We start from the raw sequence: 25,400 nt of genomic DNA, 5'->3' as shown, positions 1-25,400 counted from the left end.
ATATAAACTCAGCAAAAAAAGAAACGTCCCTTTTTCAGGACCATGTCTTTCAAAGATCATTCGTAAAAATCCCAAAAACTTCACAGATCTTCATTGTAAAGGGTTTAAACACTGTTTTCCATGCTTGTTCAATGGACCATAAACAATGAATGAACATGCACCTGTGGAACGGTCGTTAAGACACTAACAGCTTACAGACGGTAGGCAATTAAGGTAGTTATGAAAACTTAGGACACTAAAGAGGCCTTTCTACTGACTCTGAAAAACACCAAAAGAAAGATGCCCAGTGTCCTTGCTCCTCTGCATGAATGTGCCTTAGGGCTGCTGCAAGGAGGCATGAGAACTGCAGATGTGTCCAGGGCAATAAATTGCAATGTCCGTACTGTGAAACGCCTAAGACAGCGCTACAGGGAGACAAGATGGACAGCTGATTGTCCTCGCAGTGGCAGACCATGTGTAACAACAACTGTACAGGATCGGAACATCCGAACATCACACCTGCGGAACAGGTACAGGATGGCAACAACAACTGCCCGTGTTACACAAGGAACGCAAAATCCCCACATCAGTGCTCAGACTGTCTGCAATAGGCTGAGAGAGGCTAGACTGAGGGCTTGTAGGCCTGTTGTAAGGCAGGTCCTCAACAGACACCACTGGCAACAACGTCGCCTATGGGCACAAACCCACCGTCGCTGGACCAGACAGGACTGGCAAAAAGTGCTCTTCACTGATGAGACGCGGTTCTGTCTCACCAGGGGTGACGGTCGGATTTGCGTTTACCGTCGAAGAAATGAGTGTTACACCAAGGCCTGTACTCTGGAGCGGGATAAGTTTGGAGTTGGAGGGTCTGACATGGTCTGGGGCAGTGTGTCACAGCGTCCTCGGACTGAGCTTGTCATTGCAGGCAATCTCAACGCTGTGATTTACAGGGAAGACAACCTCCTCCCTATGGTACCCTTCCTGCAGGATCATCCTGACATGACCCTAAAGCATGACAATGCCACCAGCCATACTGCACATTTTGTGCGTGATTTCCTGCAAGACAGGAATGTCGGTGTTCTGCCATGGCCAGCGAAGAGCCCGGATCTCAATCCCATTGAGCACGTCTGGGACCTGTTGGATCGGAGGGTGAGGGCTAGGGCCATTCCCCCTAGAAATGTCCAGGAACTTGCAGGTGCATTGGTAGAAGAGTGGGGTAACACCTCACAGCAAGAACTGGCAAATCTGGTGCAGTCCATGAGGCGGAGATGCACTGCAGTACTTAATGCAGCTGGTGGCCACACCAGACACTGACTGTTACTTTTGATTTTGACCCCCCATTTGTTCAGGGACACATTATTCCATTTATGTTAGTCACATGTCTGCGGAACTTGTTCAGTTTATGTCTCAGATTTTGAATCTTGTTATGTTCATACAAATATTTACACATGTTAAGTTTGCTGAAAATAAACGCAGTTGACAGTGAGATGATGTTTCTTTTTTTGCTGAGTTTATATTAACGAATTGGCGAGGGCATTAGAACAGTCTGCACCACCAGGCCTCAACCTAGTAGAATCTGAAGTCAAATGTCTACTATTTGCTGATGATCTGGTGCTTCTGTCACCAACCAAGGAGGGCCTACAGCAGCACCTAAATCTTCTGCACAGATTCTGCCAGACCTGGGCCCTGACAGTAAATCTCAGTAAGACCAAAATAATGGTGGTCCAAAAAAGGTCCAGTAGCCAGGACCACAAATACAAATTCCATCTAGACACCGTTGCCCTAGAGCACACAAAAAAACTATACATACCTTGGCCTAAACATCAGCGCCACAGGTAACTTCCACAAAGCTGTGAACGATCTGAGAGACAAGGCAAGAAGGGCATTCTATGCCATCAAAAGGAACATAAAATTCGACATACCAATTAGGATCTGGCTAAAAATACTTGAATCAGTTATAGAGCTCCATTGCCCTTTATGGTTGTGATGTCTGGGGACCCGCTCACCAACCAAGAATTCACAAAATAGGACTAACACCAAATTGAGACTCTGCACGCAGAATTCTGCAAAAATATCCTCTGCGTGCAACATAAAACACCAAATAATGCATGCAGAGCAGAATTAGGCTGATACCCGCTAATCATCAAAATCCAGAAAAGAGACGTTAAATTCTACAACCACCTAAAAGGAAGCGATTCCCAAACCTTCCATAACAAAGCCATCACCTACAGAGAGAAGAACCTGGAGAAGAGTCCCCTAAGCAAGCTGGTCCTGGGGCTCTGTTCACAAACACAAACAGACCCCACAGAGCCCCAGGACAGCAACACAATTAGACCCAAACTAATCATGAGAAAACAAAAAGATAATTACTTGATACAATAACAGACAAACAGAGCAAACTAGAATGCTATTTGGCCTTAGAGAGTACACGGTGGCAGAATACCTGACCACTGTGACTGACCCAAACTTTAAAATTTTTTTTTTATTTTTTAATTTTACCCCTTTTTCTCCCCAATTTCGTGGTATCCAATTGTTGTAGTAGCTACTATCTTGTCTCATTGCTACAACTCCCGTACGGGCTCGGGAGAGCCGAAGGTTGAATGTCATGCGTCCTCCGATACACAACCCAACTAGCCGTACTGCTTCTTAACACAGCGCGCATCCAACCCGGAAGCCAACCGCACCAATGTGTCGGAGGCTACACCGTGCACCTGGCAACCTTGGCTAGCGCGCACTGTGCCCGGCCCGTCACAGGAGTCGCTGGTGCGCGATGAGACAAGGAGATCCCTACCGACCAATCCCTCCCTAACCCGGGACAAGGTACAAATCTGTCGTTCTGCCCCTGAACAGGCAGTTAACCCACTGTTCCTAGGCCGTCATTGAAAATAAGAATTTGTTCTTAACTGACTTGCCTGGTTAAATAAAGGTAAAATAAAAAAAATAAAATAAAACCCGGACGACGCTAGGCCAATTGTGCGTCGCCCCACGGACCTCCAGGTCGCGGCCGGTTACGACAGAGCCTGGGCGCGAACCCAGGGACTCTGATGGCACAGCTAGCGCTGCAGTACAGCGGGAGGCCCGACTGACCCAAACTTAAGGAACGCTTTGACTATGTACAGACTCAGTGAGCATAGCCTTGCTATTGAGAGAGGCCACCGTAGGCAGACCTGGCTCTCAAGAGAAGACAGGCTATGTGCACACTGCCCACAAAATGAGGTGGAAACTGAGCACTTCCTAACCTCCTGTCAAATGTATGACCATATTAGAGACACACATTTCCCTCAGATTACACAGGTCCACAAAGAATTCGAAAAACAAACCCGATTTAGATAAACTCCCATATCTACTGGGTGAAATACCACAGTGTGCCGTCACAGCAGCAAGATTTGTGACCTGTTGCCACAAGGGCAACCAGTGAAGAACAAACACCATTGTAAATACAACCCATATTTATGCTTATTTATTTTCCCTTTTGTACTTCAACCATTTGCACATCGTTACAACACTGTAACTGTAACACATAAGACATTTGTAATGTCATAATTCTTTTGGAACTTCTGTGAGTGTAATGTTTACTGTTGATTTTTATTGTTTATTTCACTTTTGTATATTATCTACTTCACTTGCTTTAGCAATGTTAACATGTGTTTCCCATGCCAATAAAGCCCCTTGAATTGAATTGAATTGAGAGAGAGAGAAGGAAAATAACTGTTGAAGGCTGGGACACATTCCAGTGTGTTAGCTACGACTGGCCGGCTGTGAAGCTGCTCCCGAGACACAAGCAGAGCAGAGATAAGATAAGGAGGTGGGGAAATAAACACACATCCTCAGCTAAACCCCGAAGAACAATAACAGAGTGTGACGGGACACGTGTGGAGCGTGTGTGTGTGATATATCACACATTACCTTTATCACCTAGGTGAGGCTGGAGGCAAGAGACACTTCACAACAACACGTTCTACGGGTAACTGCCAAAATGAAGGAAACACCAAAGTAAAGTGCCTTAGTAAGGCGTTGGGCCACTACCAGCCAGAACAGATTCAATGCAGTGCCTGGAACTCTACAGGTGGGATGCGACACCATTTTTTTCAACGATAAATTCCATCATTTGGTGTTTTGTTGATAGCGGTGAAAACCGCAGTCTCAGGCGCTGCTCCAGAATCTCCCAGAAGTGTTGAATTGGGTTGAGTGACTGAGACACACACACACACACACACACTTTAAACCCCCTATGCTCATTTGAGGCCCCTCTTTCAAACCTATGAGATCTCCTCTTCTAGCCATGGTAGCCACAATAACGGGCAATTTGGCATGTTTATACATGACCCGCAGCATGACGGCATGTTAATTGCTTATTTAACTCAGGAACCACACCTGTGTGGAAGCACCTCAAATCAAATCAAAGTTTATTGGTCGCGTCGACAAATGTTATCGCTGGTGCAGCCAAATCCATGTGTTTCTAGCTCCAACGGTACAGCAATAATACTAAGCATTACAAAACAATACACACATAATCCAAAAAGCATATAGAAAGAAATGAAGAAATATCAGAACGCGCAATGTCAGAATCCGGAAAAAAATGTAGACCTGTATACATACACACACACACACACACACACTGGTGTGTACAGCAGTAGTCACATAGGATCATTCATAACTAAACCTGGCACCATGCGGAGGGGATTTTTTCAACAGCAACAGCAGGGACTGGGAGACTAGTCAGGATCGAGGGAAAGATGAACAGAGCAAAGTACAGAGAGATCCTTGATGCAAACCTTCTCCAGAGTGCTCAGGACCTCAGACTAGTGTTAAGGTTCACCTTCCAACAGGACAACGAACCAAAGCACACAACCAAGACAACGCAGGAGTGGCTTCGGGACAAGTCTCAATGTTCTTGAGAAGCCCAGCCAGAGCCTGGACTTGTCCCCGATTGAACGTCTTTGGAGAGACCTGAAAATAGCTATGCAGTGACGCTCCCCATCCAACCTGACAGCACTTGAGAGGATCTGCAGTGAAGAATGGGAGAAAGTCCCTAAATACAGGTGTGCCGAGCTTGTAGCGTTCTACCCAAGAAGACTCGAGGCTGTAATCACTGCCAAAGGTGCTTCAACAGAGTACTGAGTAAAGGGTCTGAATACTTATGTAAATGTGATATTTCAGTTTTAAAAACCTGTTTGTGCTTTGTCATTATGGGGTTTTGCGTGTAGATTGATGAGGATAAACACCTATTTAATCCATTTTAGAACAAGGCTGTGATGTAACAAAAAGTCGCACTGTACATACTGTAGACGTTATTAAAGTGACCAGTGTTCAATGGATCTATGTACATAGGGCAGCAGTCTCTAAGTTGCAGGGTAGAGTACTGGGTAGCAGGCCTACAGTAAAGCAGTGTCAAGATATGACCAGGTAACAGTGTTACACATTGCTTTTCTTTCTGTCTGCACAACAGGGGGAAGAAGGGAGAGGTTAGAAAGTAAAAGGGGAGTGGGAGAGAGAGAACACTATAATTTAGAGTGAAAAATATATATATAATTATATCCCTCCCTGGGAAAATTACATAGTTTCCAAACATTCTGGTGGGTCTATTTATAATATAATTACGCATATGCGGGCGGGTGTTTTATACCTCCCTGGGCCATTGTGTGCGTGCGTGCGTGCATGTGCACACAGGAGGCTACTCAGACCTCATTACTGTAATAGGTCAATCAATAAGCCCCGCCCCCTAACCCCGCCCTGAAAGTCACTCTGCTGCCATGGCAACAGAAGGGAAGCGCCATGAAAAAAGCATCAGAGAGACAGGAACCATGACACACACACACACACACACACAACCATCCCTCCCTCTCACCCCCATTCTTTCACAGTGTCTCGCTCTCCATGTATTGTCTTACTCGATCACTTTCAGCTAACCGCTAAACCAAACCCGAGTCACAACAACTTTAAGAGATCAGAAATCTGCTCTCCAAAAAAAACGACACACCATTCCACCTACTGTACGTTACCACTACACCCGAGTGTGACGTGAGAGCGCATCAGACAGCTACGTTGATTTAAAAATATATACTTCAATTAGCTTAGCATAGCCGTGTCACTGATGCAACTGCTTAGGGATTTCCCAATGATCCAAAAAGGTTCTGAGAACGTGGTTTATTTAAAGAAACAGTGAGCTACACTATATCTTTCTATGGGATTAACAGAGTATCCTACCCAGTCCCAGTATCAAGTGTTGAACTTGGACAACAGGACAAACACTGAAAGGTTTGATATGCTATCGCTGAATGCGATCGGACATGAGGCTTCACGGTGAAATGTGAAGCTAACGGGAAGCTTGCCTTTCCACCGGCCAATCATCTGCTCCTGTTCTCCCTCTGTCCTCACCTGGTAACCTAACACACGCACATTCCCCATAAGGACATGTTTCTCCCCCTTAGATTAGAGTATTAAAAACAGACCAGGTTACTTATCCAAATACAATAATAAGACCTCTGATCTGCCAGTGAGACACCATGATCTGTCCTGAATATAGCGGCAGTCATAAAAGCAACAAGAAACACCACAATGTAGTGTAAATGCTAGCTCAGGTCAGAAGGAAAAGCTGGAGCTCACAGTAGAGTTCAGAGAAAGATAAAGAGAGAGGGAGAGAGAGAGAGAGAGAGAGAGAGAGAGAGAGAGAGGAACAAAGGGACCGAACGAGAGAGAAAGAAAAGGGGGTTCAGGTTGGGTAAATCGGCTCCATCTGACAAATGTCGAGCACGCCAGACCAGCGTACAGAACTCTGAGCCATCCGTTCAGACACTGGGTCTAATGTATAGCCTACGTGACTACACTGCAACACAACAGTCAAGTGACATGGGTTGTTAAGGACAGACTGTATACTGTATCCCTTTCCTACAGGCGGAGTGTGAAATGTAGCCGTTAACGCCGAGGCTCTTGATAGTTGCTCGGTAGTGCCAGTTAACCATCCATCTGGCAATTTAAGACTTTGCAAGGCTTCGCCCCATCTCTTCGCGTCGCCCCGCCACTTAAGCACGCACTGTTTTCTTAACCCTAACTACCGGTTAGGCTACACCTAGGCTGGGGGGGGAAATGTTAGCCACGTTGAGGTAAGTGCTGCTCGGATCATCCTGTCTAGTTTAGATCATTGTATTAGAACATTTTGTCCCGCATGTTATTATTGGTCTTAGGACTTGCCTGAATGAACGAATGATGGATTGAAATGTTGATGGTGTATATCAAATGTATTTATTCAAATAGACAACCACCCACATCAACACAACTATACTCCCACTCATCAACAGGCATGCACACGGGAGGTATGAAAGGCATATGTGGGGCAGGAATGTGGTAAAAATGGGCCTGATTGTAGGGGGTCATATAAGCATTGCCCTTTTTTTTTTTTTTCACATGCAAAATAGTTCCTATGTGAAAGCAGTAATACAGTCCAATAGACTTACGCTAAGAGCATGTTGGACAAGAGAAAACTTTCAGTGCTATAGTTTCAATTGCTCCGGATAACTGCATTGTCCAGTTAAGTGTGCAGCGCACATTGTGACGACAGACCAAACGCCACGCTTGGGAACTACTAGTAGTACAATCCTCAAACTTCATCCAGGTCCACTGCTGAAAACATGAGACGAGACCACACAGACGTAAACTGGCTCACAATAACCGTCACCGAGAGAGCTCCCTCTTGCCCATCCGTCCTTCCTGCCTTTAACCCCTCCCTCCCTGGCTGTTCCAGCTTCCTCCTCTTCTCTCCTTTACTAAAACACACACACCCTCCTCCTCTTTTTTTCCTCCATCCAAAAACTGCAAAGCACAGTGAAATAAGAGGGAAAGAAAAGGGCGGAGAGAGGGAGGAAGGGAGGGAGAAGAAGGAAAGAGTAGAGAGATAGAGGGAGGTAGAGGAAGGTGCACATTGCAGATTCAGCTATCTACAGAGGTAGGGCAGAAAGCCTTCAACAGCCTGACACACTCCTTGTGGATAATCTTAAAACGCCACACACACACACACACACACACACACACACACACACACAAACACTGGCAGACAGGCGCACACACACACACACACACACACACAAGCATGCACACACGCACACAAACAGGCATGCACGGATGAGTACCGACACACAGTGAGGCGCACAAACAGAGGCTCTCACTCACAACGAACACACACTCTCTCCTGGTGGCATATCCAAATCACATTAGCTCCCTGCCTGCCATCCATCACTCCCACAGACAAAAGCACACACTGGAGAGCCACACAAACTGCATGGCAACACGCAAAACCACACGTAGCGCCTAGACACACATAGGCGAACACACACTTTTGGAAAATCAATAGCCAAAACAGCAGTGTACACACACACACAGACACACACACACACACACACACACCAAGAGAAAAGAACACACACCAACCTGTATTTAAAAACACAAAATCCCCTACATGCATGCATTTACCTTTTCCCCTGCTCTACTGTCTGAGCATACGCACATCAACATCAGAGAAAATCAACAGATCCATGACTGCACAAAGGAAAGAAAAATACCATCTTGGCTTTAAATATTTCAACCGGGCCGAGCTAAGCAGAGGGAGAGCGACATCTTGAGAAGTATTTTTTTTCTGTCTATATCAATCTCCTTTCCCATTAGAGGGGGATGGGCCCTTAACTAAGAGGCTGTGTGTGTGTAATATATGTTTGTGGGGGTGCGTCTTATCTCATGGGGGCCACGTGTGCACGCGTGTCGGGGGTGGGCGTGCTGCTTACCTAATGGGATGTGTGCGTGTGTGTTTTGCCCTTACCTAATGGGCTGTCTCTTAAGGGTGAGGTAATTGGCTGGGAGAGGGGGAGCGGTAGAGGTGGAGGAGAGGAAAACAGAGAGAGAGAGAGAGAGAGAGAGAGAGAAAAAAAAATGTGAGCTATACGTTGTGAGACCATATGTGACCGACTGGCTGGATTCGGTCCTATGTAGAAAAGTTTGAAATTGTGTTATTTTTACATTGGATAAAAGTAGAGTCTGAGAGCTTGACAATGGTAAATCATAAACTACAGTCGAGGAACAATGGAAAAGTAATTCTGCTTTGAAAGTTGATAGTTTTTAAGAAAATGGCCCTTGAATATTTTGGTACACCTACTAGAGAGCTCTTCTTTGTCTACACCCATTCAGCATCGTTCAAACACTCTTAAGCCCCACCCATCTCTTTATTTATGTTTTTTTATATTTTTTGACTAGGGAGAGACGAAGGTCGAGAGCCGCGAGTCCCCCGAAACACAACCCAACCAAGCCACACTGCTTCTTGACACAATTCCCACTTAACCTGGAAGCCAGCCGCATCAGTATGTCGGAGGAAACACCGTACACCTGGCGACCGTGTCAGCGTGCACTGCGCCCGGTCCACCATAGGAGTCGCTAGTGCACGATGGGACTTGGACATCTCTGCTGGCCAAACCCTCCCCAACCCGGACGGCGCTGGGCCAATTATGCGCTGCCCCATGGGTCTCCCGGTCGCGGCCAGCTGCAACAGAGTCTGGACTTGAACCCAGAATCTCTAGTGGCACAGCTAGCACTGCGATGCGGTGCCTTAGACCACTGCGCCACTCGGGAGGCCGCATCTCTTTAAGGATTCACATGTGAGACCAAAAATGTCAAGACTAAAGGTCTATTGTCGCCCAGCATCAAACTTGTTGTTGTCGTTAAGCAAAAGTATTAGGGCTGAACTCATTTAGTTGACTGGTCGATTGTTTGGTCGACAGGCTGTTAGTCACCCTAGATTTCTTTAGTCAAGCAGTAGCAAAATAATCTAAATAACATGGTGTACAAGACACCTGTCTGATTTGCACCGAGTGGACTGATCCATTATGGAGGCCGTGGGCACAGTCCATCAGTTTAAGACATGTGCTACTGAAATTGTATATGGTTATATTACATAAGAACAATGATGTAACACTAATAAAATAAATATTATTATATAACAAATGTTCTTCCTCCCTCGTTCGATAGCGGTCGCTGTCCACGGTTCTGAAACGCATCAGTGTGCTGTTGAATTGCCGTCAATTTCCTAGACCTTGTTGCTATGTGCATAATAGCAAAGTTAACTAGCGTATAGGACAATGCCGCGGAGGCAGCAGCAAAGTTAGGAGATGAGAAAACAACCCTTGCCTTATTGTCTAAGAAAACTGAGGAGAGGAAACCCAAACTTAATTAGGTCTGTAATCAGTAGTCTAACTGTTAAATGTGTGTGGCTTTATAAATCCTCAATATATCTACAGAAATAAGACAGATCCTGCTTCTGTTGCACCAAGCCTCACACAACGAGTAAAGTAAACAATTTCACAAATTTGGCTGTTTTGAATCTTTGCTTTGCTGTAATAAAGGCTTTATACTTTTTTCCCCTCGTTAGAACAGCCTCTGGTATTATTTATTGAAAAGAAATGGTGTTTACACTGTTACAAATTGTTGGGAAAATTATGTATAATAATAATAATACCGCTCTTTTTTCCTGATCTCCTTTTTATGGTTATTATTACTATAATTATTATTATAATAATAACTAACGTCATCATCATTAGTAGGCTTAGTATAGCAGCCTTGTATAACCACCATTGAGCTGTATGCCAAAGAACGCATCCTGTTTAGTCTTAATACCGTAACTTACTTAAGCCTATATTTCAATAGGCCTATAGGCTACTGTATCAATTAATCATTCATTCACGTCATCACACAGCATACGAGTTTTTCATGATTTGAAATGAAATTAAGCATTTTAGTTTTAAAATAAAGCAAGCCTTGAATAATTAGCTTAAACAATAAATAAACTGTTCAATTTCGGGAAATTGCATTCATGACTGAATACGTCTGTTTTTAGTCTTTGCTGTAATAAATTCTTAACAAAAAAAAGGTTACAACAGACTCTCTCGTACGCTTATACTTTATTTAGTGTTGTTTACATTGTTCCAAATCAGCAGCCTGGTGGTCTAAAATAGAATAACTGGTGTATTTTAACACCAATAAACCCATCTGTAAAAATGAATTTAGTGTTTGTCAATCTAGCAAACCAGGCAACTAAAAGGAACTTTCGAAACAATGTTAGTTTCTAGCTTGTTAGCTAGCTAGTTAACGTCAAGTTAGCTGGCTAGCCAGTTTAAATAATAACCATATCATATAGCTGACAATGACATAACTTTATCTCATTTGTATTCATTATTACAGGAAAATAAACTCACAACAAGATCATTATTTACAAGGGAATTATCTTAATAACAGAAAATAGCTTACGGTTGTGAGTGTGACGAAATAAAAGCTGGGCATTCTACCTGTGAATTTTAGAACTTGGACACTCTCATTGGCCTAACGTTATATCCTAATTTGACTTTGGTGCAGGTCATGTTGTTCTTCACATTACGGTCTCTGGTAAACACACACTATATCAAATAAAATCAATGTTTATTTGTCACATGAACAGGATGCAGAAGGTGTTTAGATATGTAGCTAGCTAGCTAGTTAGCTAGCTGGCTAAACAATAGACCATATTCCCAACTCATGACATTACTATCCTGCATGAGTCTGCAGGTAGCTAACCAACTAGGTGCAATGTTAGCTAGCTAGCTTACATGTGGCTATAACTAGCAATGCAAATGGCTCTGGGATCTGAATAATATTACTACACAGATCATACACATTAACATTAGCTAGCTAGCCAGCTAACATTAGCTAGCCAACAGTACGCTTTAACTTGCAATGAAAATGACAAAATTAGAAACATATAATATTGGTAAATTGAGTGTCTTATCTGTATACATGGATGAATGCTTGTCCCTCTCTGTCACGGATGCCATGGTTGCACATAGTTTGAAGATGTAATCCGGAGACCGGTGTTTTATAAAACAGCCTTCTGTGTTCTCCATTTCGACTCCCTCCGCGTATTTGCAATCAAACGCCAGAATTTTCTCCATATCCTTTGCTATCATACTCTGCTTCCACCAGGCATTCCACTGATTTCAAAAATCTTTCAAAAAAGCCATGTAAGAAAGGATTACCTACACATACTGACCAGCTCATTCTATAGACAGAAAGAAGCGTGCTACATGGCAGACCAAGCCGAACTCATCTCTCGACATATCCAGCCCAGCCATTACCTCAGCCAATCATGGCTAGCGGGAAGGTTCCTGTCTTTTTCCGTGGCAGTGTCAACTAGGCTCAAAATGTAACAATTTTATTCGTATTTACAGATGGCACAGTTCACATGTTCCAGAAGGCATTTTTGCCAAAAAATGCAATCTGATAAAAAAAATGTATGTTTATGTTCAGATACCACTTCTGTGAAGTTGTGATGTGCGACATACACATAGTTCTTGAAACGAGTCACCTATGGTACCTAGTGGTTAAGAGCGTTGGGCCAGTAACCGAAAGGTTGATGATTCGAATCCTGAGGCGGTAGGGTGTGAAAATCTGCCATTTTTCCCTTGAGCAAGGCAGATAACCTCCCAGCAACACTTGTTCCACGGGCGCCGATGACATGGGCGTTGATTAAGGCACCCCCCACACCTCTCTGATTCAATGGCTTGAACCAAAATCTAAATCCCGTCCATCTTGTGCCCCCCACATACCCTCCCCCTCGTCATCACTCTGGCCTCCCTTTCCTTTTGCATATCCCTTCCTCCTACCTGTACAAATCCCCATGCTGAACAGTGAATATCACAACAATCCTCAGGTCAAATTACTACTTCATCCATCCCAAAATGGATTACTTCAAATCACCCGATAGACCTGTCAGGGTGCCAACCTCCCTGTGCTGATAGCTAACTGAGCCATGTTTCAGGTGTGTGTGTTTGTTTGACACAAACTCTTTTCCAGAGAGAAAGAGGGGACGCGCTACACTAACTAAATAAACTATTTTAGATGCACTAGAGTGACTCGGCTAGCAGAGATGAGAGACAGAACGCCTGAAAGCAATTAGCTACGACTAAGCTAGCGCGGCACAGCAGACAGTTAAGTCCTCTGCCTGCCAGCCTACCTGCCCGCCTGTGTGCGCACGTGTGCGTGCGTGCATTTGCACATGGAATCAAAGTAGCCAGCGAGAGAGAGGGAGGGAGAGGGCTGCTCTTCTAGTTAGCTCATGAAAGCTTGTTAAATCGGCAGACTCGAGACCCCCTCAAACCGTTTGATGTGTAATGAGACAAAGCATTAGCAGTAAAAAAATAAATGGGCTCCCCCTTCCGCCCTGACGCTCTGCACGCTGGAGCCTAGACCCTCAGTTCCACATCTATTTATACATTCCTTCCCTTCTCTTTCCTTTGGATTCTCTGTCTTTTAACAGGGAGCAGTTTGTGTCATTATGGTAAACAGTCAAAAAGGCTGCATTCCTCTTCTCTGCCTCGCTCGGTCCTTTCTCATGCTCTCAATCTCTCTACCTCCCCACCCCCCCCCCCTCTCCTGCTGTCTCCTCCCTCTCTACCCCTCCCCCTTTCCTTCTCTCTGTGCCTCTCACTCCCTCCCTCCCTCTTGTTCGTTGGGCTACATGCAGCGTGGCACCAATTCATGGGAGTAGAGAGGGACAGAGAGAGAAAGAGAGAAGCGAGAGGAAGACAGAGGGATGGGGGAGACTGGAAAAGAGCAAAGCCAGAGAGTCAGAGAGTGAGAGAACAGAGAGAGAAATGAGAGAGAAAAGGAATGTGAGGAAGGGACAGCAAAAGAGGAATGCGCGCTCCCGATTCAGCGATGGGCGTTCCCTCCCAATCTCCCGCGGGGTCAAAAGTTTACTGTGGTTTAAATTTCACCTTTCCGCAGCCAATCAGAACACAGCGATAGCTGCTGGTGAACTTTGACCCACTCCAAGAACGACTGTATAGATCTGAGGTTCGCCTCTCCATTTCAAAGGTTTTTCCCTCTCTTTTTTCCACCTATTCTCCACAGCTTTTATTGTTTTTATTTCTTTCCGTGTTTATTTGAACGACCCAGACCATATAGGACAGAACAACAGTGTTGCTGATCTAAGGCAGAGTGTGTATTTATTCGGATTTCATTATCCCCGTCTCTAGATAAGTGTTGTGTTCAGAGAAAGAGAGAGAGAGAGAGGGAGAGAGAGAGAGAGTGCGAGAGAGAGGGAGGGAGGAAGGAGAGGGAGGGAGGGTAGAGGGGATCAGAAGCACAAGATCAAAAACCCTTCCTTCTTCTCTCCCCTCCTCACCTCCCTTCTGCCAGAACACATGCCTTGGTATTGACACAGCCCCTGTCTTCATGTTCCTCTTGTGGTCGTTGATAAAAAAAAAAAAACACACACACACACACAACAACTGCAAAGGCACACCCATATCTCTATGCAGAGCAGAGACTGCTGAACGCTGTGTGTGTGTGTGTGTGTGTGTGTGTGTGTGTGTGTCAGTGTGTCCCCCAGCCACATAATACAAAACAGGCACAAACAACCTGAGGGCCCAGCAGGAAAGGGTGGCCAAAGCACTCAAGAGAGTGATTGAAAAAGCTTCTTCCACTTTCCCTAACACACAAGTGGTCATCTCCACCCTGCAAGAATTTCACGAGACTGTGCCTCAAAACCCAATGTCTACCTGGCCCACCACCTCACCCTGGATTTGTGAACTGCCCCTATGACCAGGTCCCCACCTTCAACAGGACCCTACAGGAGCAACAGACACCCCGAGCAGACCAGCAAGACCCCCTTCCGGACCTGCGAGACCCCCCCCCCCGCACCTAGAAGACCCACGCCAGGGGGACCTAAACCCAGACCACAGTATCACCAGCCACAATCCCAAACAGCCTAGACCCCCCCCCCCCCCCAAACAAACCATGGCCACACCCAAAAGTATCCACACACACGTTGACTTTTTCCACGTTTTGTTGTGTTAGCGCCTGAATTTAACATGTAGATTTTGTGTCACTGGCCTACACACAACACCCCATAATAGCAAAGTGTAATTATTATTGTAGATTATTTTTTTTTTTACTATTAAATGAAAAATGAAAAGCTGAAATGTCTTGAGTCAAAAAGTATTCAACCCTTTTGTATGGCAATCCTAAATAAGTTCAGGAGTAAACATGTGCTTAACAAGTCACATGATGAGTTGCATGGGCTCACTCTGTGTGCAATAATAGTGTTCTTTTTGAATGACTACCTCATCTCTGTACCCCGCACATCCAGATAATTGTAAGCTCCCTCAGCTGAGCAGTGAATTTCAAACACACAACCACAAAGACCAGGGAGGTTTTCCAATCCCTCGCAAAGAAGGGCACCTATTGGTAGATGGGCTAAAAAAAAAAAGCAGACATTGAATATCCCTTTGAGCATGGTGAAGTTATTAATTACACTTTGGATGGTGTATCAATACACACAGTCACTACAAAGATACAGGTGTCCTTCCTAACTCAGTTGCCGGAGAGGAACGAAACTGCTCAGGGATTTCACCATGAGAGGTAAACCTGGTTCAGTCTTTTTTCCAACAGACACTGGGAGACAAATTCACCTTTCAGCAGGACAATAATCTAAAACACAAGGCCAAATATACACTGGACTTGTTACCAAGACGACATTGAATGTTCCTGAATGGCCTATGTTAGGACTGTCTAGCAATGGCCAGAGTATTATTTCTTCATCCTATTCTCAATTCATTTGATGATGTTTTTCCCCCTGTTCAGAGAAATTAGTAATTGAAGTTGTTAGGTTTATGTCCTATCATACATCTTGACATGACTAGGTTCTGACCACTAGGTGCTGTTCCTACAATTATTATTATTATTTAAAGAACTCCCCTCCAAATTCACCCATATTGGTTTCCTTACCCTCCAAGCAGTTTATGGATACTGTATTTGTTTGTTTAACTGGACATTGTTTCAAATGCTAACTTGTTAGCATTTGTGGCACAAATCCAATGCAAGTCAATGGTAACTATATTAGCATGTTCAAGCTTCACATCCATTGGCTCTATAAGAAAGAACAAACAGCAAAAACACATACATTATCAATTAAAAATCTTAGAATCAGCTTTTAAAGACTACCAGAACCCACTGGATTCTCCAATTACATTGAATGAACTACAGGACAAAATACAAACCTTCCAACCTAAAAAGGCCTGTGGTGTTGATGGTATCCTAAATTATATGATAAAACATAAAGAACACTAATCAAAATTGGCTACATTTAAACATCATCCTCAGCTCTGTCATCTTCCCCAATATTTGTAACATAGGACTGATCACCCAATCCACAAAAGTAGAAAAATTATTAACTTAAAAATTATTTTTCAACGCTGATACCGATACCGATTATTGGAGGACCCCAAAAAAAAGCCGATACCGATTAATCGGCCGATTTTTAAAAATGTATTTGTAATAATGACAATTACAACAATACTGAATGAACACTTATTTTAACTTAATATAATACATCAATAAAAATCAATTTAGCCTCAAATAAATAATGAAACATGTTCAATTTGGTTTAAATAATGCAAAAACAGTGTTGGATAAGTAAAAGTGCAATATGTGCCATGTCAAAAAGCTAATGTTTGAGTTCCTTGCTCAGAACATGAGAACATATGAAAGTTGGTGGTTCCTTTTAACATGAGACTTCAATATTCCAAGGTAAGAGGTTTTAGGTTGTAGTTAATATAGTATTTATAGGACTATTTCTCCCTATACCATTTGTATTTCATATACCTTTGACTATTGGATGTTCTTATAGGCACTATAGTATTGCCAGTGTAGTATAGCTTACGTCCCTCTCCTCGCCCGTAACTGGGCTCGAACCATGAACACATCGACAACAGCCACACTCAAAGCAGCGTTACCCATCGCTCCACAAAATCTGCGGCCCTTGCAGAGCAAGGGGAATAACTACTCCAAGTATCAGAGCGAGTGACGTTTGAAACGCTATTAGCGCGCACCCCGCTAACTAGCTAGCCATTTCAAATCGGTTACACCAGCCATTAGGCTGATAGGTTTGAAGTCATAAACAGCGCTGTGCTTGCGAAACGCATAAAAGTGCTGTTTGAATGAATGCTTACGAGCCTGCTGCTGCTTATCATCACTCAGTCAGACTGCTCTATCAAATCATAGACTTAATTATAACATAACACACAGAAATACGAGCCTTTGGTCATTAATATGGTCGAATCCGGAAACTATCATTTCGAAAACAAAACGTTTATTATTTCAGTGAAATACGGAACCGTTCTGTATTTTATCTAACAGGTGGCATCCCTAAGTCTAGATATTCATGTTACATTGCACAACCTTCAATGTCATGCCATAATTACGTAAAATTCTGGCAAATTAGTTCGCAATGTTCCAGGCTGCCCAAACTGTTGCATATACCCTGACTCTACGTGCGATGAACGCAAGAGAAGTGACACAATTTCACCTGGTTAATATTGCCCGCTAACCTGGATTTCTTTTAGCTAAATATGCAGGTTTTAAAAAATATATACTTCTGTGTATTGATTTTAAGAAAGGCATTGGTGTTTATGGTTAGGTATAGTCAGTCGTCCAACGATTGTGCTTTTTCGCAAATGCGCTTTTGTTAAATCCTCCCCCAGCGTTGCATCGATTATATGCAATGCAGGACACGCTAGATAAACTAGTAATATCATCAACCATGCGTAGTTATAACTAGCGATTATAATTGACTGATTGTTTTTTATAAGATAAGTTTAATGCTAGCTAGCAACTTACCTTGGCTTACTGCATTCGCGTAACAGACAGTCTCCTTGTGGAGTGCAACGAGAGGCAGGTGGTTAGAGCGTTGGAGTAGTTAACTGTAAGGTTGCACGATTGGATCCCCCGAGCTGACAAAGTGAAAATCTGTCGCTCTGCCCCTGAACAAGGCAGTTAACCCACCATTCCTAGGCCGTCATTGAAAATAAGAATGTGTTCTTAACTGACTTGCCTAGTTAAATAAAGGTATTATTATTATTATTATTTTTTAATCTGCAAAATCGGCGCCCAAAAATACCGATTCCCGACTGTTATGAAAACTTGAAATCGGCCCTAATTAATCGGTCGACCTCTAGTGCACACTACCCACAAAATGAGGTGGATAATGAGCTGCAATTCCAAACCTCCTGCCATATATATGACCATATTAGACACATACACTATATATACAATAGTATGTGGACACCCGTTCAAATTAGTGGACAGGTTTAAAGGTATAAAATCAAGCCCACAGCCATGCAATCTCCATAGACAAACATTGTCAGTAGAATGGCCTGACTGAAGAGCTCAGAGACTTTCAACGTGGCACCATCATAGGATGACACCTTTCCAACAAGTCAGTTCGGCAAATTTCTGCCCTGCTAGAGCTGCCCCGGTCAACTGTTCATCGGGAGCTTCATGAAATGTCCGAGCAGCTGCACACAAGGCTAAGCTCACCATGAGCAATGCTAAGCGTCGGCTGGAGTGGTGTAAAGGTTGCCGCCATTGGACTCTGGAGCAGTGGAAACGTGTTCTCTGGAGTGATGAATCACGCTTCACCATCTGGCAGTCCGACGGACAAATTTGGGTTTGGCGGATGCCAGGAGAACACTACCTGCCACAATGTATAGTGCCAACTGTAAAGTTTGGTGGAGGAGGAATAATGGTCTGGGGCTGTTTTTCATGGTTCGGGCTAGGCCCCTTTGTTCCAGTGAAGGGAAGTCAACGCTACAGCATACAATGACATTCTAGACAATTCTGTGCTTCCAACTTGTGGCAACAGTATGGGGAAGGTCCTTATTTTGGAATGAGATGTTTGACGAGCAGGTGTACACATATGGTCATGTTGTGTATTTCCCTCAGATTACACAGACCCATAAAGAATTCGAAACCAAATCGAATTTTTTCCATATCTGTTATGTGAAATACCTGAGTGCCATCTAGTGTCGCATGGTACACCAAAACGTCTGTACTTTTTCGGTACTAGAACATGAAATACGGTTTGGTACTAGAATGTATTACTTTAGTAATAATCTCACCCAGTCTACTGACTGACAGGGCAACAAGTCTGTCATTCAGAGCAGCCAATGTCCCCATAGTGCTAGAGCACCGTGCCTGCTCCACTTACTCATTGCTAGCTCTAGCCTGCCATGAGCAAACACTGAACGCACTGGGAGCCTTGGCTGCATCGCCACTTATGCTGCAAATACGGTTACATTTTTTTTTTTACCATTGACCTGCCACTGGCATTACACAAAGCCTGTTTGTCCATGTATGCTGATGATTCAACCCTATACACGTCAGCAACCACAGCTAGTGAAGTCACTGCAACCCTAAACAAAGAGTTGCAGTCAGTTTTAGAATGGGTGGCCAGTAATAAACTGGTCCAGAACATCTCTAAAACTAAAGTGCATTGTATTTGGTACAAATCATTCCCTAAGTTCTAGACATCAGCTGAATCTGGTAATGAATGGTGTGGCTGTTGAATAAGTTGAGGAGACTAAATTACTTGGTTTTTACCTTCGATTGTAAACCGTCATGGCCAAAACATGTCGATTCAACGGTTGTAAAGATGGGGCGAGGTCTGTCCGTGATAAAGAGATGCTCTGCGTTCTTTGACACCACACTCCACAAAGCAAGTCCTGCAGGCTCTAGTATCATCTTATCTTGATTATTGTGCAGTCTTTATGGTCAAGTGCTGCAAAGAAGGACCTAGTTAAGCGGCTCCTGGCCCAAAACAGAGCGGCACGTTTAGCTTTTCCTTGTAATCAGAGGGCTAATATCAATACTATGCATGCCAGTCTCTCTTGGCTAGGAATCGAGGAAAGACTGACAGCATTGCTTCTTTGTTTTTATTAGAAACAATGTGTTGGAAATTCCAAATGGTTTGCATTGGCAACTTACACACAGCACTGACACACACACACCTACCCCACCAGACATGCCACCAGGGGTCTTTTCACAGTCCCCAGGTCCAGAACACAAATTCAAGGAAACTTACAGTATTATACAGAGCCATGACTGCATGGAACGTTTTCCACATTTTGTTACGTTACAGCCTTATTCTAATTCTATTATCTTATTCCCCCCTATACACAATAACCCAAAATGACAAAGCAAAAGCAGGTTTTTAGAAATATCATATTTACATAAATATTCAGACCTTTGCTTTGTTGAAGCACCTTTGGCATCGATTACAACCTCGAGTCTTCTTGGGTATGACACTACACCTGTATTTAGGGAGTTTCTCCCATTATTTTCTGCAGATACTCTCAAGCTCTGTCAGGTTGGGTGGGGAGAGTTGCTGCACAGCTATTTTCAGGTCTCTCCAGAGACATTTGAATGGGTTCAAGTCCGGGCTCTGACTGGGCCACTCAAGGACATTCAGAGACATGTCCCGAAAGCCATTCCTGCATTGTCTTGGCTGTGTGCTTAGGGTCATTGTCCTGTTGGAAGGTGAACCTTCGCCCCAGTCTGAGGTCCTGAGCGCTCTGGAGAAGGTTTTCATCAAGGATCTCTCTGTACTTTATTCTGTTCATCATTCGCTCGATCCTGACTAGTCTCCCAATCCCTTCTGCTGAAAAACATCCCCACAGCATGATGCTGGCACCACCATGCTTCACAATAGGGATGGTGCCAGGTTTCCTCCAGACGTGATGCTTGGCATTCAGGCCAAAGAGTTCAATCTTGGTATCATCAGACCAGAGAATCTTGTTTCTCATGGTCTGAGAGTCCTTTAGGTACCTTTTGGCAAACTCCAAGCCAGCTGTCATGTGTTATTGAGGATGGGCCTCCGTCTTGCCACTCTACCATAAAGGCCTGATTGGTGGAGTGCTGCAGAGATGGTTGTCCTTCTGGAAGGTTCTCCCATCTCCACAGAGGAACTCTAGAGCTCTGTCAGAGTGACCATCGGGTTCTTGGTCAGCTCCCTGACCAAGGCCCTTCTCCCCCGATTGCTCAGTTTGGCCAGAGGGCCATCTCTAGGAAAAGTCCTGGTGGTTCCAAACTTCTTCCATTTAATAATGATGTAGGCAACTATGTAATTGGGGACCTTCAATTCTGCAGAAATGTTTTGGTTCCCTTCCCCAGATCTGTGCCTCGACACAATCCTGTCTCAGAGCTCTACTCTAATTCCTTCAACCTCATGGCTTGGTGTTTGTTCTGACATGCACTTTCAACTGTGGGACCTTATATAGACAGGTGTGTGTCTTTCCAAATCATGTCCAATCAATTGAATTTACCACACGTGGACTCCAATCAAGTTGTAGAAACATCTCAAGGATGATCAATGGAAACAGGATGGACCTGAGCTCAATTTCAAGTCTCATAGCAAAGGGTCAGAATACTTACGTAAATAAAGTATTTATGTTTTTTACTTTTAATAAATTGTAAACATCTCAAAAAAACTGTTTTCGCTTTGTCATTAAAGGGTATTGTGTGTAGATTGATGAGGGGGAAAAAAGTAATTCATTCCATGTTAGAATAAGGCTGTAAAGTTACAACATGTGGAAAAATGAAAGGGGTCTGAATACTTTCTGAATGCACTGTGGTGTAAGTGAACAGCAAACCTGGTTTCTAAAAAATGAATAAAGCAACACCTCACGGCACAACGCCTCTCCCACATGTGACTTACTTGTTGTGTGTATGTACTGACATGTACAGTGCCTTCAGAAATAATTCATACCCCTTGACTTATTCCACTTCGTGGGGTTACAGCCCAAATTCAAAAACGAATTAAATATATATTTTTCCTCACCCATCTACACACAATACCCCATAAGGACAAAGTGAAAACATGTTTTTAGAAATATTTCATTTAAGTAAGTATTCAGGAAAGGGGGATACCTCGTCAGTTGTCCAACTGAATGTATTCCATTGAAATGTTTTTTTCACATTTAACCCAAACCCTCTGAATCAGAGAGGTGCGGGGGGGCAAATAACAATAGCGAGGCTATATATAGGGGTTAGCGGTACAGAGTCAATGTGCGGGGGCACCGGTTAGTCATGGTAATATATACTTGTGGGGAGAGTTATTAAAGTGACTTATGCATGGATAATAACAGAGAGTAGCAATGCAAGTAGTCTAGGTAGCCATTTCATTAGATGTTCAGTAGTCTTATGATTTGGGGGTAGAAGCTGTTTAGAAGCCTGTTGGACTTAGACTTGGCGCTCCGGTACCGTGCAATAGTAGAGAGAACAGTCTATGACTAGGGTGGTTGGACTCTGACAATTTTAAGGCCTTCCTCTGACACCGCCTGGTATAGGGGTCCTGGATGACAGGAAGCTTGGCCCCAGTGATGTACTGGGCTGTTTACACTACCCTCTGTAGTGCCTTGCGGTCGGAGGCCAAGCAGTTGCAATACCGGGCAGTGATGTAACCAGTCAGGATGCTCTCGTTGGTGCAGCTGTAGAACCTTTTGAGGATCTGAGGACCCATGCCAAATATTTTCAGTCTCCTGAGGGGGAATAGGTTGTCATGCCCTCTTCACGACACTATTAAATGAATACTTTTTGACTGAAGACATTTCAGTTGATTTTTTCTTTCATAATTTGAAAAAAATGAATCAAAAAACATAATTCCACTTCGACATTATGAGATATTGTGTGCAGCCTAGTGACTAAAAATCTCTATTTAATCCATTTTAAATTCAGGCTATAACAACAAGTCAAGGGGTTTGAATACTTCATGAAGGCACTGTATGTGTAACTGATACATGCACACCCACACGTTAATGTTTTAAATGTATGTCAATTGTAAAGTCTGTAATGTATTTTTTAGTTATGTGCCGGACACTTGTAAGACTAGCTGTCACCAATGGCGTCGGCTAATGGGGACCCTAATCAAATCAAAATCTAAGTTAACAAACTTGAATAACGTAACACGGCATGTACAGTCGTGGCCAAAAGTTTTGAGAATGACACAAATATTAATTTAAGTCTGCTGCCTCAGTTTGTATGATGGCAATTTGCATATACTCCAGAATTTTATGAAGAGTGATCAGATGAATTGCAATAAATTGCAAAGTCCCTCTTTGTCATGCAAATTAACTGAATCCCAAAGAAAACATTTCCACTGCATTTCAGTCCTGCCACAATATGCCAGTTGCCATCATGTCAGTGATTCTCTCGTTAACACAGGTGTGAGTGTTGACGAGGACAAGGCTGAAGATCACTCTGTCATCCTGATTGAGTTCAATTAAGCGCCAGGACCGTCTCCTAAAGTTGATTCAGCTGTGTGATCAGGGCACCACCAGTACAGAGCTTGCTCAGGAATGGCAGCAGGCAGGTGTGAGTGCATCTGCACGCACAGTGAGGCGAAGACCTTTGGAGGATGGCCTGTTGTCAAGAAGGGCAGCAAAGACGCCACTTCTCTCCAGGAAAAACATCAGGGACAGACTGATATTCTGCAACAGGTACAGGGATTGGACTGCTGAGGACTGGGGTAAAGTAATTTCCTCTGATGAATCCCCTTTCCGATTGTTTTGGGCATCCGGAAAAAGCTTGTCCGGAGAAGACAAGATGAGCGCTACCATCAATCCTGTGTCATGCCAACAGTAAAACATCCTGAGACCATTCATGTGTGGGGTTGCTTCTCAGCCAAGGGAGTGGGCTCACAAGAACACAGCCATGAATAAAGAATGGTACCAACTCATCCTCCGAGAGCAACTTCTCCCAACCATCCAGAAACAGTTTGGTGATGAACAATGCCTTTTTCCAGTATGATGGAGCACCTTGCCATAAGGCAAAAGTAAGTAAGTTAAGTTCCTCGGCGTACACATCACGGACAAACTGAATTGGTCCACCCACACAGACAGCGTCGTGAAGAAGGCGCAGCCGCGCCTCTTCAACCTCAGGAGGCTGAAGAAATTTGGCTTGTCACCAAAAGCACTCACAAACTTCTACAGATGCACAATCGAGAGCATTCTGTCGGGCTGTATCACCGCCTGGTACGGCAACTGCTCCGCCCACAACCGTAAGGCTCTCCAGAGGTACGGTCTGCACAACGCATCACCGGGGGCAAACTACCTGCCCTCCAGGACACCTACACCATGTCACAGGAAGGCCATAAAGATCATCAAGGACAACAACCACCCGAGCCACTGCCTGTTCACCCCGCTATCATCCAGAAGGCGAGGTCAGTACAGGTGCATCAAAGCAGGGGCCGAGAGACTGAAAAACAGCTTCAAGGCCATCAGACTGTTAAACAGCCACCACTAACATTGAGTGGCTGCTGCCAACACACTGACTCAACTCCAGCCACTTTAATACTGGAATTGATGGGAATTGATGTAAAAATATATCACTAGCCACTTTAAACAATGCTACTTAATATAATGTTTACATACCCTACATTACTCATCTCATATGTATATACTGTACTAGATACCATCTACTCCATCTTGCCTATGCCGTTCTGTACCATCACTTATTCATATATCTTTATGTACATATTCTTTATCCCTTTACACTTGTGTATAAGGTAGTAGTTTTGGAATTGTTAGGTTAGATTACTCGTTGGTTATTACTGCATTGTCGGAACTAGAAGCACAAGCATTTCGCTACACTCGCATTAACATCTGCTAACCATGTGTATGTGACAAATACATTTGATTTGAACTTTGATTTGATTTGATTTAGTATCCAGCTTTATAGGCCAACTTAACTTGCTAGCTTACAGCTGAAGCCAACATAAATTCACTACACTAGTAGCTTGTTTGCAAACCATAACGCAAAAGATCTACAAGATCTTCAGTTTCTTGGCAATTTCTAGCATGGAATAGCCTTCATTTCTCAGAACAAGAATAGACTGACGAATTTCAGAATAAAGTTATTTGTTTCTGGCCATTTTGAGCCTGTACTCGAACCCACAAATGCTGATGCTCCAGATCCTCAACTAGTCTAAAGGCCAGCTTTATTGCTTCTTTAATCAGGACAACAGTTTTCAGCTGTGCTGACATAATTGCAAAAGAGTTTTCTAATGATCAATTAGCCTTTTAAAATGATAAACTTGGATTAGCTAACAAAACTTGCCATTGGAACACAGGAGTGATGGTTGCGGATAATGGGCCTCTGTACGTCTATGTAGATATTCCATTTTTAAAAATCAGCTGTTTCCTGCTACAATAAAAAGTGATTTACAACATTAACAATGTCTACACTGTATTTCTGATCAATATCATGTTATTTTAAAGGACAAAAAAAAAATTGCTTTTCTTTCAAAAACAAGGACATTTCTAAGTGGCCCCAAACTTTTAAACGGTAGTGTATATATTCAAAAATATAAATAAAAAGTAATGATATTGAACTGAAAAGACCTGTCTGGAACAAATGCTATTCTGAAGGCTAATTAACCCTTCTTTTTTTGCCGTAGTATCATTTTGGTATTGGGTATCGTGACAGTATCGAGCATTGTGATACTTAACCTGGTATCAAAGTCAAACGTCGGGTATCGTAACAACACTAATGCCACCACAGCTGCACCATTTGTCACC

The 25,400-nt window shown here is 43.6% G+C and overlaps 1 protein-coding gene across 3 annotated transcripts in view; it reads right to left on the bottom strand.

Moving 5' to 3' along the window:
• The window catches only part of LOC110531165 (nuclear receptor coactivator 3), a 123,551-nt gene that overhangs the window by 60,222 nt on the left and 37,929 nt on the right, over positions 1 to 25,400 (bottom strand). The gene's annotated exons all lie outside the window — the stretch shown is intronic.

The sequence above is a fragment of the Oncorhynchus mykiss genome, chromosome 9 (genome assembly GCF_057628025.1).
Source record: "Oncorhynchus mykiss isolate SJ-2025 chromosome 9, ASM5762802v1, whole genome shotgun sequence".
Lineage (NCBI taxonomy): Eukaryota > Metazoa > Chordata > Actinopteri > Salmoniformes > Salmonidae > Oncorhynchus > Oncorhynchus mykiss.
This window is presented reverse-complemented; position numbering and strand designations above follow the sequence as displayed.